We start from the raw sequence: 12,541 nt of genomic DNA, 5'->3' as shown, positions 1-12,541 counted from the left end.
ATTTTGTAAATTAATTTTGAATTTTATAAATTAATTTTGAATTTTGTAAATTAATTTTTAATTTTGTAAATTAATTTTGAATTTTGTAAATTAATTTTGTAAATCAATTTTTAATTTTGTAAATCAATTTTTAATTTTGTAAATCAATTTTTAATTTTGTAAACTAATTTTTAATTTTGTAAATTAAATTTTAATTTTGTAAATTAATTTTTAATTTTTTTTTTTTTTTACCTCATTCGAACGACCATACCACTGACAAGTGGACATGCGCATACTAGGCGGGAATGCGAGGGAGCGGATGGTCGAGATTGTGACAAAGCGAGTGTGCGAGAAGTCGAGAAATACTCAAAGGCGAGAACGCGAGGGGGCGAGAAGTCGAGATTTTATAAAGGCGAGAACGCGAGTGAGCGAGAAGTCGAGGAGTCGAGGGTGAAAGTGCGAGAACACGAGGGGGCGAAATAATCTGGTGTTCTCGGGGCGAGATCCTCGCATCCTCGCCCTGTTTCCTCCCACTCTCACCTTCGACTTCTCGCTCTCTCGACTTATCGCCCTCGGCTTCTTGCCCTGGACTTCTCGACTTTCCGCGGCGAGAAGTCGTAATTATGAAATGGCCGCAATAAGCTTCCAAATAAGTATTAATGAGAGGATCCCACAAAGTAGACTTAAATATTGGATCGTTGTCGTAACGTGGTGCTATCATCGTCTTAGCATCTTTCTGTAAGACACAAAAATACATAATTTTGCTAGCACTATGGTAGGTGTCATTATATCGTACAGGAATGAATTAAAGAATTGGATTTTAACGTTCTACTTTTCTGCACCAGTCGAACTAATGAGCACGTGATCATACGGGAAGCTGAATACATAACTATAAATAAAGCCGATACAGAAGAAATATATGTCGATTAATTAATTGTTGTTTTTTTTTCAAAGTAATGAAGGAAACATTTTGCTTACCAAAGTAAATTATATTTGATATTAATCTCGAAATATAGCGTGTTTTTTCAGTCATGGCCGAGGTGTCTAATTCGCATATTCTATATTATGTAATATATTCTTCAAAAAAAGTAGGGGGTATTGAAATGCAAATACCTATGCCGGTTGTGATATGATAAATAGTCATGGACACTTGACATGCTTTGAGAGTATCTTCACAGATGAAGAACTTACTTATCGCCCCAACAGAACCAATGAGCTGCATGTGCGACACCCAATAGCGCCATACACGTGTGTACGTTTAATTTGATCGACAGACGTGTTCGTCGACGTCAACGTCAACCGACAGCACTGCGAGAATTGGACGTGACACTGCAATAGGAGTGGGTCAGATTGTCCCAAATCGTGATTGGACGGTTGATTAGGAGCGTGCCAAGACGAATTGCTGAATGTCTGGGGATTGGTGGAGCAATTTCTCATTATTAAGACAAAAATCAAAAATGGGGCCATCAGATAAGCTGCCCATATGAACTGTTTATGTTCATGTGTAGGCAATTGGCCTGTTATTAACATACACGGTTACCTCTAATAAACCAGCAGTGTATTTCCGCAGTTTTGTATTGTTTCTGAATATCCCCTACTTTATTTGAAGGATATATAACTCTACTGTTCTCCTAGTGTTGGCACCCCTGGCCTTGAAATTATGGGTGTAGGTACTGATGGCGACTGTTAATTTGCATATCGTGCATTATGTAATAATGAAATGCATACCACCAAAAGAAATTCTGTTGCAATTTGTTTTGGGTTGGGCCCTTTTTTTCAGATAGATTGGCTGGACTATAAGGCGGTAAGACGATGATAACACCCCGTTACGACAACAATCATACGATATCATCCAAATCTATTTTGCCGTATGATCTCCCTAATACTGTCTTGATGATGTGTTATGAAAAGGGCGAAAATTACATGGCCAATAACAGCTACCATAGCATTTGAGAAAATCTGCGTTAAAAAATCGTGAGTAGAAAATCTGAAGTAGAAAGTCGAAAGTAAAATGTTACCAGTAGAGAGGAGAAAGCAGAAAGTCAAAAGTTGATAGTAGAAAATAGATGTTCTTTCCATCAAAGTAGAATTCTGACGATTTAAAGTTGAAAAGCTTGATGACTTTGTTATAGGTTTCCACCATTAAAATACCCTTTTAGATAAGAGTTTTCTCTTTTACTTTTAATTTTCTATCTACTTTTGACTTTAGATTTTCTACTTTTTACTCTAGAGATCGCATTTTGAACCCGATACCCGCCATAGTAGCGGAATGGAAGAATGATGACAGACGGGTGGGGATGACGACTATAAAAGACACAGTGTGTATCAAAGGTGTACTGCAAATAAATTAACAATAGGTTATGTTTTAGTGTTTATTATACAATTTAACTATACAATTCAATATATGTTCATCAATATAATATTATGGACACTAAAACTTTTTAATTTAATCAACTCAGTTGATTATTTTTTCGGTCCCTTGTATTCGGGGTTATTTGGATTTAATTGGTCGCCGTGGTTGTCCCGATCAGCTTGGGTACCTAAAGAAACAAAACAAAGATTGATATACTCTTATCCTTATCGGAATCAACTATTTATTTTTTCTCTGATCTGGTAGATTTTCAAATGCCTGAAGGTTTGAATTTTTATGACGTTTTGCCGTTTCTAAAATTGTTTTCAAACGAAAAGCGAATATTTGCATACTGTTTCACTCAATTTATGCCACCCGGGTGGCGAATATCCTCTGCCTTCTACAACAAAACAAATATTCCAAAATCATTTTGTGTGTGGAAATCAGTACGTAATCGGCGACATAGTGTGAATATTCTCACCGATTATTCCCATTATTTATCATAACAAAGACCAGAAATAAAAATAAAATGTATCCATCTTACCATCGCCACCATACTTTCCACAATAACCCTCATACTTGGGATTGTTTGGATTACACTGGCCGGCTTTGTTATCATTATTGGCTTTGTCTTGCTGATTCATTGTGAGTCTAAGAATTAAAAGGAAAAAAACGGTCAATTTAACATGCTGAATTTTTATAAATTTACCCCGGGAACATTATCACTGGATTTATTTACCCCCCACCCCAACCCCCAAAGACAAGAAATTGAATCCATTGACAATGTCGACAAGACAATCCTATCAATTTCATTTGTACTCATCCATAAGATGTATATGATGTCACAAGTTTTGTAGTTACAGGGCCCTACAGATAAGAGCCCCTCTGAATATCTTTTGGGGAGGGGTGGGGCGCTGAAATGAACATTAGTTGCGTTTTCCTGTAATTTTGGCCCGACGGCAGATACTTGGGGGCATATGGCCCGAAGAAAATGTATACCAATATAGCTTTATTTATGTCGCGCAATGCAAAGTGGCTTCAGACATAAAAGTCATTGGATTATAATACATTGCTGACTGAAGGCAAGAACTTTTTTTTTCTTTACTCGTTTGCCCGAAAATTCTGATTGCCCGATTGCGAGAGGTTGTTTTTGTAATTTTTTTTTTTTTTGTGGTGGGGTGGGTTGGGTTGGGCTGGTACGCCGATGTGTGTAAAGGAAAACAGTACTGTACACCAGAACAACGGCGGGTGTCCAGTTGATCAATAAGTATGACATATGTCTTATGTACATATGTAATATATATGTAACTGGCTTAGCGGGACCTGACGCCTTCCTTATATAGCCTGAATACGCGTCCTTGGGTAATTTTCCAGACATTTCATAGTGTGCGCATCAAAATAATTTCCAAGAAATGACTTTCACTTTTGATTTCTGTAAAATCTATTGGACTAGTGTCAAAACTGCACATTTCTGAGTATTATGTACAGTTCTCGGAAACTTATATCCGGTGTTGTTTGCACGAAACGCATTGTATTTAGAACGTAGTGAGGGTACTGAGACGTGACATATATTTCTGGGAATTTCTTGAACACCACTAAGTGCAACAGTTGGTATGAGTACTGGTGTACAGTACTGTTTTCCTTTACACACATCGGCGTACCAGCCCAACCCAACCCACCCCACCACAAAAAAAAAAAAAATTACAAAAACAACCTCTCGCAATCGGGCAATCAGAATTTTCGGGCAAACGAGTAAAGAAAAAAAAAGTTCTTGCCTTCAGTCAGCAATGTATTATAATCCAATGACTTTTATGTCTGAAGCCACTTTGCATTGCGCGACATAAATAAAGCTATATTGGTATACATTTTCTTCGGGCCATATGCCCCCAAGTATCTGCCGTCGGGCCAAAATTACAGGAAAACGCAACTAATGTTCATTTCAGCGCCCCACCCCTCCCCAAAAGATATTCAGAGGGGCTCTTATCTGTAGGGCCCTGTAACTACAAAACTTGTGACATCATATACATCTTATGGATGAGTACAAATGAAATTGATAGGATTGTCTTGTCGACATTGTCAATGGATTCAATTTCTTGTCTTTGGGGGTTGGGGTGGGGGGTAAATAAATCCAGTGATAATGTTCCCGGGGTAAATTTATAAAAATTCAGCATGTTAAATTGACCGTTTTTTTCCTTTTAATTCTTAGACTCACAATGAATCAGCAAGACAAAGCCAATAATGATAACAAAGCCGGCCAGTGTAATCCAAACAATCCCAAGTATGAGGGTTATTGTGGAAAGTATGGTGGCGATGGTAAGATGGATACATTTTATTTTTATTTCTGGTCTTTGTTATGATAAATAATGGGAATAATCGGTGAGAATATTCACACTATGTCGCCGATTACGTACTGATTTCCACACACAAAATGATTTTGGAATATTTGTTTTGTTGTAGAAGGCAGAGGATATTCGCCACCCGGGTGGCATAAATTGAGTGAAACAGTATGCAAATATTCGCTTTTCGTTTGAAAACAATTTTAGAAACGGCAAAACGTCATAAAAATTCAAACCTTCAGGCATTTGAAAATCTACCAGATCAGAGAAAAAATAAATAGTTGATTCCGATAAGGATAAGAGTATATCAATCTTTGTTTTGTTTCTTTAGGTACCCAAGCTGATCGGGACAACCACGGCGACCAATTAAATCCAAATAACCCCGAATACAAGGGACCGAAAAAATAATCAACTGAGTTGATTAAATTAAAAAGTTTTAGTGTCCATAATATTATATTGATGAACATATATTGAATTGTATAGTTAAATTGTATAATAAACACTAAAACATAACCTATTGTTAATTTATTTGCAGTACACCTTTGATACACACTGTGTCTTTTATAGTCGTCATCCCCACCCGTCTGTCATCATTCTTCCATTCCGCTACTATGGCGGGTATCGGGTTCAAAATGCGATCTCTAGAGTAAAAAGTAGAAAATCTAAAGTCAAAAGTAGATAGAAAATTAAAAGTAAAAGAGAAAACTCTTATCTAAAAGGGTATTTTAATGGTGGAAACCTATAACAAAGTCATCAAGCTTTTCAACTTTAAATCGTCAGAATTCTACTTTGATGGAAAGAACATCTATTTTCTACTATCAACTTTTGACTTTCTGCTTTCTCCTCTCTACTGGTAACATTTTACTTTCGACTTTCTACTTCAGATTTTCTACTCACGATTTTTTAACGCAGATTTTCTCAAATGCTATGGTAGCTGTTATTGGCCATGTAATTTTCGCCCTTTTCATAACACATCATCAAGACAGTATTAGGGAGATCATACGGCAAAATAGATTTGGATGATATCGTATGATTGTTGTCGTAACGGGGTGTTATCATCGTCTTACCGCCTTATAGTCCAGCCAATCTATCTGAAAAAAAGGGCCCAACCCAAAACAAATTGCAACAGAATTTCTTTTGGTGGTATGCATTTCATTATTACATAATGCACGATATGCAAATTAACAGTCGCCATCAGTACCTACACCCATAATTTCAAGGCCAGGGGTGCCAACACTAGGAGAACAGTAGAGTTATATATCCTTCAAATAAAGTAGGGGATATTCAGAAACAATACAAAACTGCGGAAATACACTGCTGGTTTATTAGAGGTAACCGTGTATGTTAATAACAGGCCAATTGCCTACACATGAACATAAACAGTTCATATGGGCAGCTTATCTGATGGCCCCATTTTTGATTTTTGTCTTAATAATGAGAAATTGCTCCACCAATCCCCAGACATTCAGCAATTCGTCTTGGCACGCTCCTAATCAACCGTCCAATCACGATTTGGGACAATCTGACCCACTCCTATTGCAGTGTCACGTCCAATTCTCGCAGTGCTGTCGGTTGACGTTGACGTCGACGAACACGTCTGTCGATCAAATTAAACGTACACACGTGTATGGCGCTATTGGGTGTCGCACATGCAGCTCATTGGTTCTGTTGGGGCGATAAGTAAGTTCTTCATCTGTGAAGATACTCTCAAAGCATGTCAAGTGTCCATGACTATTTATCATATCACAACCGGCATAGGTATTTGCATTTCAATACCCCCTACTTTTTTTGAAGAATATATTACATAATATAGAATATGCGAATTAGACACCTCGGCCATGACTGAAAAAACACGCTATATTTCGAGATTAATATCAAATATAATTTACTTTGGTAAGCAAAATGTTTCCTTCATTACTTTGAAAAAAAAACAACAATTAATTAATCGACATATATTTCTTCTGTATCGGCTTTATTTATAGTTATGTATTCAGCTTCCCGTATGATCACGTGCTCATTAGTTCGACTGGTGCAGAAAAGTAGAACGTTAAAATCCAATTCTTTAATTCATTCCTGTACGATATAATGACACCTACCATAGTGCTAGCAAAATTATGTATTTTTGTGTCTTACAGAAAGATGCTAAGACGATGATAGCACCACGTTACGACAACGATCCAATATTTAAGTCTACTTTGTGGGATCCTCTCATTAATACTTATTTGGAAGCTTATTGCGGCCATTTCATAATTACGACTTCTCGCCGCGGAAAGTCGAGAAGTCCAGGGCAAGAAGCCGAGGGCGATAAGTCGAGAGAGCGAGAAGTCGAAGGTGAGAGTGGGAGGAAACAGGGCGAGGATGCGAGGATCTCGCCCCGAGAACACCAGATTATTTCGCCCCCTCGTGTTCTCGCACTTTCACCCTCGACTCCTCGACTTCTCGCTCACTCGCGTTCTCGCCTTTATAAAATCTCGACTTCTCGCCCCCTCGCGTTCTCGCCTTTGAGTATTTCTCGACTTCTCGCACACTCGCTTTGTCACAATCTCGACCATCCGCTCCCTCGCATTCCCGCCTAGTATGCGCATGTCCACTTGTCAGTGGTATGGTCGTTCGAATGAGGTAAAAAAAAAAAAAAATTAAAAATTAATTTACAAAATTAAAATTTAATTTACAAAATTAAAAATTAGTTTACAAAATTAAAAATTGATTTACAAAATTAAAAATTGATTTACAAAATTAAAAATTGATTTACAAAATTAAAAATTGATTTACAAAATTAATTTACAAAATTCAAAATTAATTTACAAAATTAAAAATTAATTTACAAAATTCAAAATTAATTTATAAAATTCAAAATTAATTTACAAAATTCATTTACAAAATTCAAAATTAATTTACAAAATTCAAAATTAATTTACAAAATTAAAAATTAATTTACAAAATTCAAAATTAATTTACAAAATTAAAAATTAATTTACAAAATTAAAAATTAATTTACAAAATTAAAAATTAATTTACAAAATTAAAATTAATTTACAAAATTAAAAATTAATTTACAAAATTAAAAATTATTCTACAAAATTAAAAATTATTCTACAAAATCTAAAACTAAAAAAAAAGAAATTAGAAATTATTTTTCAAAATAAAAAATTAAAAATAGAAATAGGAAATCGAAAAACAAAAAGTAGTTGGTATTTGAGCTTCCGTACTCTAAGGTTGTCAAAAATCAATAACAATCATAGTATTACATGAACTTTATGTCAACTTGAATAAAACTGCTTTTCGCCAAAATAAAAATGTGCGAATATCTATATCAATCTGTAACCCTCTCAATAGTCATATCATTACAACACAAGCAAAAATCTGAAGGACATAAAACTGAACCAAGTGGACTTTTGAAATTATTAAAACTTAATTTATCTTATGAAATTTAATGTTTTGTTTTTCAGCAAACCCTCGTACTCAAAAACAACAAGGTCAGACAGAACCCAACTATTCTAAATCCCTGTATTTTATTTGTTGGCCATAATTTATATGCCTATTAAATGTAAATATAGATTTGTATCAGTTGTCTGTCTCTATTGGTACTTGAGGGTTACACGGACTAACGGGGACATCGTTTCCAGTTTTTCTTACTTTCATTCACCTTATGAGAGAGAGAGAGAAGGAGAGAAAGAGAGAGAGAGAGGGGGGGTGGTGATGTCCACTCGGCACAAACCAAGTCATTTCGGGACTAACACATGGTTCAATTATATTACAATAATTCGCTTGCGCGTAGGGGTCTTCAGAAGTGGGAGGAACCCGGAGAAAACCCACTATTTGTCACGTCTAAGCTGGGAAACGAAACCAAGCCACTTGAATCAATGACAGACCTTGGGATTTTACGCGTACGCCAATGTGTACACGGGACCTCAGTTTTTTTTGCACTAGATAATTGGATTTTAGAAATCAAATGTGAAAGTCATTTCTTAGAAACTACAGTGGACTCGGTCACATCCGATGTGACAGATGTGCACTAGATAATTGGATTTTAGAAATCAAAATGTGAAAGTCATTTCTTAGAAACTACATGTATATTGATGCGTAAGGATATTACTGATTTCTATTAAAGGTGGCTTCCCACGTACCAGCTGTGTGATTTGATGATATATTTGAACCAAAAACAGTGAAGTGAGATTTGACTGCGGGATAATCCAAATAGACAGGGCCCTGTTTCACGAAAACTTAAACTAAAATCACTAAAATAGATTTTAACTAAAATCAAACTGAAATTTTAAATTTTAAGCGTTTCACGAAGATCTATGTAACTTAAAATGCAATTTTAATAGATTTTCGTTAAAATTGCTTGCGGTCGCGCAGTGCACAATTCCGGTGAGGGCACATAGGGTGTGAGCGTACACGCTTCGGAACTGAAATCTATTGCCAGGTTGAACTAACCGTTACAATACCAATGAGGAGGGTTTCATACGTTGTAACAATGTCTGCACATGGTCAGTCAATCGTAGAGAAATGAAATAAATAAGTTTATTTTATGATCAGTAGTGGAATACCACGTTTTATCAGTGAAATAAAAGTGTTATTCCACTGGCTAGCAGTAGTCCATGTTGTTTTTACCTAAAATGATTGTAAAATCATAAAATAAATAGAACATTTGTCGTGAATAACATATTTTATTTCATCTCTAAGCAAGAAAACGTTTATATTTTCACTCATGCTACGTATTCGTGAAAATATAAGTTTTCTTGCTTCTCGATGAAATAAAATATGTTATTCACTCTAAAACGACAAATATCCTCTATTTATTGCGTGTATTTTTTTTGTTTTGAAATGTATCAGTTGGTTGGCCTTGAACTTGCATGTCGCTTTCGTGACCTTGGCATTTGATTTACTCGCAGGCTTCAATGAAAATAATGCTCATCGATAAACTAAATCGCTTGAATTTCGTAGTTTTATGGTATTTTGGATAACAGTAATTGTCACAAACATGTGATATTTCTGACTCAAACGATTAATCTAGACTAAACTATTGTCGATTTTTAAAAGTATTTAATAACTTTTAAACTAATACACGAAATAACCAATGTTCCGGAGATGCATAGATTTGAAATGTCAGTCCCATTGACCCTTTCAATAATAATTTGAAAATGCCAAAGTGCCACACTCCTTATTGGATAATGCCTATCTATCTTACTAAATTAAAATGATTTTTCCAACATAAAATACTCTTGGCTCCTATAGTCCAGGCATTTTAACTCAATTTCGCACCATTTCGAGCAGTTGCTGCAATAGAAATGCCGACCACGTTTTATGGTCGGTCTAGACGTATATTATCACCAAAAAAAGTCCCAGTCCGAAATCCATGCCCAAATGGGTCAAATTGGCAAAAATCCAAAATAGCCGCCGGTTTTGATTGGAAAACGCCAGTTTTTAACTAATTGCTTATATTGCCTTACAATGAAAAAAAATTAATGAAAATTATTTTTGTGAATAATAGTATGTTTAAATTATGCAACTCGGGCCATTGGCAATATTATCATTATTCCAAATATATCCATATGTCGCAATAGATCCCACAACGTAGCTCTGATCAATGTTTCTTAATGTCGTGATTTTAAGTTAGGAGAGGGTGACGGCTGTCCTAAGTTAAAATTGATTTTAGTTAAAATTGTCCCTAAAATAGATTTGTGAAACGCCACTATTTTAGTGGATTTTATCTAAAATGCTTAAAATGGTTTTGTGAAACGCATCTATCTTAAGTTAGGATGGAATTTTAGTTTAAGACGATTTTAAGGAGATTTAAGTTTTTGTGAAACAGGACCCAGGTTGTAATTTTCGAAAAACAACCAAAGAGTTAGGTTTGCAATTTCTACTTTCGTTTTCTAAAGTTAACGAAATACCTGGAAAATTACACAAAGAGTTAGGTTTGCAATTTCTACTTTCGTTTTCTAAAGTTAACGAAATACCTGGAAAATTACACAAGGACGCGTATTCAGGCTATATAAGGAAGGCGTCCGTTCCCACTAAACCAGTATAACAAGACAGACCGTGAAGATTTATAGCAATTTGATTTACAGTGGTAATCAGTGTGAATTGATTGACGAAAAAGAAACAGATAGAAATAAAACCGGATACACAGAGTTAACAAAAATAGGTAAGATTAATTGACTGGTTCGATTCAATTTGATTTTACTAGGGCTTCTATGGTAGTATTTGGTAAATTGTCATGCCGTCTTTTAAGACTAGGGTTAGGGTTGTCTACAGTATAGCTTTGGGTCATAAATCAAGCATTTGTGTCATACTCATGAATGAATTGGACACCAGTCCTATCGTTGTTCTGGTCTACAGTTGTTTTCGTTTACATACATCGGCGTACCAGCTGCCCGATCAGATTTTTCGGGCATACGAGTAAAGGACAAGAAACGTTCTTGCCTATCAGTCAGCAATACATAATCCCATGTCTCTTTGGTCAGAAGCCACTTTGCATTGCGCCACGTAAATAAGCTTAGGCTAATTTCTTAGTCAGTGTATTCATGGCTCGGAATATCACGAAAAAACGTTTGCGGTCTGTTAATTGGTATACATTTTCTTGTAGAGATATACCCCCAAATATCTCCCACCGTACCGGAATTACAGGAAAACTTTTCTTGGATAGTCCCCCTTTCATTTCAGCGCTGCCCCCCACCCCATCCAAAAGAAAAAGGAGATTTTCAGAGCAGTTCTTACATGTAGGGCTTCGTAACTACAAAAACTTGTGACATATATCTTACGAGTTATATTGATAGAATTGTCTTATCGATATTGTTAATAATTTCTAGATTTTCCTTTCTTTTGGCGGGGGGGGGGGGCTAAAAAAATCCAGTAATAATATTCCCGGGATAAATTTATTAAAAATTCCGAATGTTAAATAGAGCTCATTTTTTCTTTTCAGTTCTTAGACTCACAATGGATCATCTTGGACATTATGCTGGCACTGGTAAGCGGATACATTTTATTTTTATTTCTTGTCTTTGTTATGACAAATAATGGGAATGATCGGTGAGAATATTCATATTATGTCGCTGTTTACACACTGATTTACACACACAAAATGATTTTGGAATATTTGTTTTGTTGTTGAAAGCAAAGGATATTCACTTCCCGGATGGCGAAAATTGAGTGAAACAGCATGCAAATAATATACGCATTTCGTTTGAAAACAAATTTTGAAACGGCAAAACGTCATGAAAATTCAAACTTTCGGGCATCTGAAAAGTCGATCAGATCAGAGAAAAAAAATATAAATAGTTGATTCCGATAAGGATAAATGTATAAAAGTTTTTTTTTGTTTCTTTAGGTACCAAAGCTGACCTGGACAACCACGCCAACCAATTAAATCCAAATCACGCCGAATATAAAAAGCCGAATCACGCCGAATATAAAAAGCCGAATCACGCCGAATATAAAAAGCCGAAAACGAAAAAATAATAATTTAGTGTCCATTCAAAATATTATATTTATGAACATATATGTATAATTAATTTGAATACTAAACACTAAAAATATAACTTATTGTTATTGAAAAATTTTGATAGATATTGTGTCTTACATAGTCGTCATCCCGACCCGTCTGTCCGTTCACATGCAAACACTGTAATACGAGAGCGGACTTATGCCATCATTCCTCCCGTTGGCTGTGGTGTACTATCTCATCACTATCATGTTCACGGTTAAAGTTAACCGCCTAGTTAGTAGTACCACTAGTGCGTGGGTCCCATTTCTGTTCCTCTCGTTCGCAAGAATTTGCTCCCAGCCAAGAATCTGACAAAAAGTTTCAAAATTATCTCAGGGGGGAGATACCCCCCCCCCCCTCCCCAATCCCTCCCCAATCCCTCCCCAA

At 35.7% G+C, this 12,541-nt stretch overlaps 3 long non-coding RNA genes across 3 annotated transcripts; 2 read left to right on the top strand and 1 right to left on the bottom strand.

Moving 5' to 3' along the window:
* Nucleotides 1–2,337: 2,337 nt before the first annotated feature.
* LOC126811963 (uncharacterized) lies at nucleotides 2,338–2,983 on the bottom strand. The gene is made up of 2 exons (XR_007675788.2): nucleotides 2,874–2,983; nucleotides 2,338–2,519 (listed from the first exon to the last, which is right to left on the bottom strand). It is a non-coding gene; the product is annotated as an uncharacterized LOC126811963 (long non-coding RNA).
* A 1,549-nt stretch (nucleotides 2,984–4,532) lies between these two features.
* On the top strand, nucleotides 4,533–5,178 carry LOC126811964 (uncharacterized). Its single transcript, XR_007675789.2, has 2 exons — nucleotides 4,533–4,642; nucleotides 4,997–5,178. It is a non-coding gene; the product is annotated as an uncharacterized LOC126811964 (long non-coding RNA).
* Nucleotides 5,179–10,655: 5,477 nt separating this feature from the next.
* On the top strand, nucleotides 10,656–12,209 carry LOC126811965 (uncharacterized). Its single transcript, XR_007675790.2, has 3 exons — nucleotides 10,656–10,816; nucleotides 11,594–11,638; nucleotides 11,999–12,209. It is a non-coding gene; the product is annotated as an uncharacterized LOC126811965 (long non-coding RNA).
* Nucleotides 12,210–12,541: the final 332 nt, after the last annotated feature.

Source organism: Patella vulgata, chromosome 2 (assembly GCF_932274485.2).
Source record: "Patella vulgata chromosome 2, xgPatVulg1.2, whole genome shotgun sequence".
Taxonomy (NCBI): domain Eukaryota; kingdom Metazoa; phylum Mollusca; class Gastropoda; family Patellidae; genus Patella; species Patella vulgata.
This window is presented reverse-complemented; position numbering and strand designations above follow the sequence as displayed.